The sequence below is a fragment of the Thunnus thynnus genome, chromosome 12 (genome assembly GCF_963924715.1).
Source record: "Thunnus thynnus chromosome 12, fThuThy2.1, whole genome shotgun sequence".
In the NCBI taxonomy this organism is placed as follows: Eukaryota; Metazoa; Chordata; class Actinopteri; order Scombriformes; family Scombridae; genus Thunnus; species Thunnus thynnus.
Window position 1 is genome coordinate 11,233,476 of NC_089528.1, and position 6,245 is coordinate 11,239,720.

The window sequence follows — 6,245 nt, forward strand, 5'->3', positions numbered from 1 at the left end:
CTGGATATACTCTCTTTGTGTGTGTCTGTTTGTGTGCGGTAGAAGGTTTATTGCTGAGTATGTGTGGATGTGGGTGTTGCTACTGGAGACAGAAGGCAAACTAACCCACCAGCTTTCTCCTCACTCTAATGTAGTGGGGGTGGGAGGTCGAACATAACAGCTTGCATGAGCTGACAGATCATTCCAGGCTGCTGTGACTGATCCTGTTAGTTATTCTCAGCATTTCAGCATTTTTGTTTGGTTAATCAAGTTAACATTTTTTTAGGCTTGTTCATCCATTTAGTTTTTTTGCTCTCCTTTTCTTTTGCTTTCTGTATGTGATGAACCCTTTCTGGTTTAGTAGATGTGGTTTGCTCAGCAGTGTGCTGCGTGTCATTTAGCTAAGTTCCCACACCGACCTTTCTAATTTCAATACATGTTATCACAGAAACAGGAGCAGTTTTCACTTCTCTATGGACGCAGCTGATGACGATGTTTTAACCACTTTACCTCTGACTGTCAGAATTTGTATTTGACTCTTCAACAAGAAGTAAGAAAGTACATTTATTTAAGTTCTGTATTACTTACCTAAAACATCTGTTTTCAATTTTATCTTTTGAGGGTTTTTTTTAAAATTCCAAACAAAAAATTGGTGTGTTTTGTTCTGATCTGAAAATTGAAGTATTAAGAGGAAATTAAACATGATCTGCTTGGCACACAGTGAGTCTTTGTATAGATAAATCTTAATACTTTTTTTTTTTTAATTTTCACTCCACATTGTTTTAAAGTGCACAGCAATCAACTCAACACTGTTTTAAGTGCGAAATGCTGCACAGATAACTTTAAAATCAGAGTACAACAAATATAGCCACATTCAGGAGTCTTATATTCAAATGTTTGTATTAAATATTCCAATAAATGTACACTATACAACCTGACAACAGTTCAAACATCAATCCTGGTGCCCATATACTTGGCAGCACACCAAACATCTCTGTACAAGAGAAGAAATGACTGTGAGGTTTAAAATAAGACCTTCTAAGAATCAACTAGAGGTCATTCAGGTTTACTTACAGATCTCTAAGAAGACTGAACAATCCGGCAACAATAAAAATCCACCTTCATTAAAGGAAGGAAGAGTAGGCTGTTGTTAATACTTTGGATTTTCTGTTAATATCCAGTACACACATTAAGGCACAATATCTCACAATATGCTGGTACGCATCAATTTTTACTGTCACTTAATGTATTGCACAAAAACCATGTTTTACATGCTTTACTTCCCAGCATGGCTTGCAGTCATAGAGGTAACAATTTCAACATTTCCCCTTCTGACAACATTTCTAATGCAGCAATAACGTAATCTGAGACAGGAAATTTGTACACACTTTGTTTTGTTTGTTTTTTTTTGTTGCTGATGATACCTTACTTACTGTACGTTAACTTAAAGTCCTCATCCACTCAAAAATATGTTTTTCTTCTTGTTCCCACAGTTGGATGTTTGACTGTCACTGTGCAGAATGATGTACAGTATGTGCAGAGTTCAGTTGGAAGTGGAAGGTTTTTTCAGTTCTCAAATATTTAGGGGTGGGCCTACAAGCGGGATTTATGACATTAGAACAAGTTTGGAAGCCAATCTTGGTCCAATATTCAATTTACACAAATGTGATGTGGAAACTTGAAGCCTCCAGTGCACAAACACTGAGAGTGGACTTTTAAGTGAAGTAAGAGACATCTTGTGTAGCAGGAAAACTTCTGAAATGAAATATATATTCATATATTCATATTCATAGATTCAAATGAGGAAGAAGGAGTAGATTTTAAAGATTTAATGCTTTTTTGTGTAAAAAAAAAAAACACCATAATACACACATTATTGTTCCAAGCACAGTTACTACCACTAAAGTACATGAATACTTCACCACTGAACACACTGGACTCTTGCTGCTTTAGAACTACGAAGAAGTGAGGATTTTGAAGTTGCATACATAGCATGCACAGAAAACCAGAGCAGCCATACTGTACTGTTAGAGGCTGGCGTGTGTGCCTATTTGATCTCAAGGTAGATTTTAACCACAATGGCACACACACACACACACACAAGAGTTGTGGGGGAAAACAGGCTGTCTGCCACCCAAGATAACCACAGCTGGCAATGTGCTGGCTGACATTATCAAGTAAAACATATGCAGAGTGTACTGTGCAATAAAACAAACTATGTATAAAGTGACAAGATCCTTGTTTGCTCATTGTATCATCAGGATGTTGGCACTGTGGGTTGTGCTGCTTTGCTGAATCAGAAGAAGAGGGTAAAACCTGCCTGAACAGCACTGCCATGGACACACAGAACCAAGTCAGGTTCAAACATGTACGGGTTTGATTGTATTCCTTTGTTCTTACCAACTAAACTCGTCATGCTTCTTCAACTGCAATTCAACCTACAAAATGTGATCTGTTCTGGTTAGAATTCAGCATTTTAAATCTACAGATGTTTTTAACCTGAGGGTCAGACTGATGGACAATACAGGTTATCTGTGTCCGTGTCCTTGACAGCTTCCTTCATAACATTGATGGTGACAAATGCCTCTCTATACCAGTCACCAAGGAGCTGTTCAATCCTTATCTGACTGCCTGCACACCCAGGAGCTCAAACAATACCTTTGACATGGACTAGGAAATCTATAAGTCTCTACTTGTCCTTGTCGACCAGTGTTAACTAGTCCTACACACCTATGTATAGTCAGTTTTTCCATTCTTACTGGCAGTCGTGCAGGATAAGATTAAAACTTAATGATCCATGTGGGGAGACTGGATAAAGCTCCACAATCTAGACCATTTATTGAAACTTGCAAATCAAATGTGGAGGTTATCAGGCTAACTCCTCATCAAGAGAAGAAGCTGATATTGAGTATCCAAAGCAGAACCTGGTCAAACTCTCTTTGGGTGGAGTTTTCGTGGACTTCATGGAGCAGAGGAGTCTGCCCAATCAAGTTTTATCAAGAGGAGTGGCGCAGTTTGCCTCGATACGATGGAAAACAAGCATTAATGGTTGACATTGTTGAAAGGTCATTGTTATTTCCTCCCACAGTACTCCACAATCACCAAGCTGCAGCCCACTGTTTCTGACCTTTCCCTCATTAAACTCAGTCTTTATACAGAAAAAGGTGGGAGTGGGTATCCTAGTTACTGTTTCAATGACAATCCAAGGTTATATCAGCCATTTGCTTCTGAGCCTGGAGCTTGTGGGATTTGAGTGACCATTGTGGTCTGCTCTTAGTGACCCCCACAGTCCCTGCTCTGTGTCATGAGCAACTTTGTTGACCCTCCATGTCTAAACCAGTTATCATGTCCTAATTGCGGACACTTTCTTGAATAAGTACCTAGATAACGGTGAGAGAAGACTGACCTGTGGGGCCACATGTTGCTGTCTGACAGCAACATGCTTCTAAGTTTTAGTACTGATACCAAACTTTTTTTAAATACCTCATTTACTACAAACCTTTCTTCTTTTCATTCAAAAGCCCCCTGAGGCAAATTTGTGATTTGTGATATTTGGCTGTACAGATAAAATTGACTTGACTTGACAATTTAACAAAAGAAGAAAAACTTGAATAAAGACCTTTGCCCTTCAGTCTGAAATGAGCAATTTTAAAAATTTAAATCAGGATATCAGATCAAAGTAAACAAGTTTATGAATCTGAACAGATATTGTAAGTATTATAACTGTTTTTGATATTCGATGCAACGGACACATTTGTGTCACTTCCAAAAAAGTATTGAGGTTAGGTAGTGAACCCTAGTTTTCTAATGAATACTTTAAGTCTGAAGTACTAGTCATTTTGCTGCTCCATGTGCAACAGGTCAGAATTTGATTCCAACATTTTGGGTAAATTCACTTTCTTACGAAGAGTTACAGAAAAGATTGCTAACTGTTAGCTTAGCTTAATTTAGCTTAGAATAAAGACTGGAAACAGGAGGAAACAGAGAAAGCGGCTCCTTCTAAAGGTAACAAAATTCTTCTAACATGTTAGTTAGTGAACTTTAGAGGTGCTGGTATGAGGATTTTGTTACCTTTGGACTAGGGCTGGGCAATATGAACAAAATCAAATATCACAATATTTTTTACCCAATACCTTGATATTGATATTGCGACAATATTGTAGGGATGATTATTGGTGCTTTCACAAAATATTAAAACTTTTTGATAAATAACAATCAGTAATGTGGACATAATGACTAAGTGGGTAAAGGCAAATACTAAAACTGCTAGAATATTCTGGTAAGTTCAGAAAATTACATCACCTTACTGTAATGCAGCCTTTAAAACCAGGAAAAGACAAAACTTATGCCATATCATGATATTACGATATTCAAAGTCTAAGACGATATCTACTCTCATATCACAATATCAATATAATATCGATATATCGCCCAGTCCTACTTTGGAAAGAGCCAGGCTAGCTGTTGTCCCATTTCCAGTCTTGGTGCTCAGCTAACTGGAACAAACTGGCTCCAGTTTCATAGTGAACACAGAGACATAAAATTGTTATCTAACTCTTAAGAGGAAAGCAAATATGTGTATTTCTCAAAATGTCTTCAGTTATACTTAAAGTTTGTTATAATGTTGTAACATCCTGTAAACAACCCCACAGGGCTTCTCCAGGCAAACTTCAATTTATTGTTTGTTAATTTATATTGCCTTCACATCCTGATTGTTCACTGGGGGAACGTTTCTGCTTCATTTCTCTTCCCTTAATATATTTTGGTGGCATCACTTCTCACAGTATAAGCCTCTGATGATAAGACTCTAATCCATTTTAGGTTGGTTGTATTGTCGCTGAGGATGTGCATCAGTCAGCTGTCAGTGTGGGCCACAATGGGGCTCAGGACAGCCATTCAGCCTGCATGTTACTTCCTGTTGAATGATAAAGACCCCCAGTCTGGCACCAGCGAGCTCCCAGTGCCCACAGATAAACAAATGAGTTCAGAGGGGTGAAGCAGCCTCCTCACTTGTGACATAATAGGAGATAAATCAATATTATAAAAAAACAATAACTTTATATGCAGAAAATGGATGGAGGAAACTGTTGATCCCAGGGGATGAAAGCCATAAAGACGGTGGCACAGATGTTTCCTCCTTTTACTGATCTGTTCAGCTCATCTCGTCAAATCTGATTTGAATGTAATTTTACTTGAAGCGAGCTACTGTGGCATACACACGCATCAACTAACATCAGACAAATGAGGAGACACGAATATCACATGTTTTGTTTTGGTTGTTTGATGTTGTGGTGTGTGATCACTTGACCAGGTGTTGAAGTCTTCCATATTTAATGAATCACAAACACTGGGACCTTTACACTGATGATTACAAGCTGCTTTAACTTGCATTATGGACAAACTGATGCCACATACAGGCCAACAATAACTTTAGGAAAGTTTTAGATTACAATGTTCCGCAAAACATGATGAAATGATGTGTGAGAACAGTTTACCACCCAATCCTACTTCCTTCCAAGCGGTGAAATCCACAAATACTTTCATCAGCATCAGCAGCAACATGTTGTTTTGCTGCTAATGTGTTTCCTCATCCTAGATCCTGCATCCATCTGATAAAAGCAGAAGTGGGCAGAAGAAGGTTTGAAATTCTGTTCTTCATCACGTAGCAGAGGAGGAGGATTTTCTTCACACGGCTAAATTCTCAGAAAAAAAACAACTCATGAATTCAGCTGAATTGCAAGACGGTTCCTGTTTAGTTGGAAAATTCACTGACAGGCAAACCAGATGTCCTTTTCAAATAAGTATATTTAATAACCTGCTTTAATTACATTTAATTACCTGCCGCGGCATTTCAGAGTGGCTTTCAAGTCCGCGCCTGTATATGGTTTTGCTTCTGCAGGATATATACACATTGTCATCCTTGTGTGCATAACACTCATGGATAAACACACACGTTTGCTCCACAGCCTTCTGCAGGAAGAGGTAGAGGCTGGGTGTGACCAGTATGAGCATGCCTTCAGGTTTGAACTGGGATTTACTGGGCGGTGCAGCAGGTTCTGTGCAGAGTGGTAACAAAGGGCAGATCTGGAGTAAATTATCTGCCTGGTCTGGGTTTAATGATATCGTGCTCATCAGAGTCAACATTTTCACTTCCTCTCTTACTGGTATTTGTTGTATCTAATGTCTGCAGACATGTTTTTTGAAGCTGTGCAGTGATCTAAAACTGAAATCCTCTTTAAAATCCAAACATATATGTCAGCTGGGTC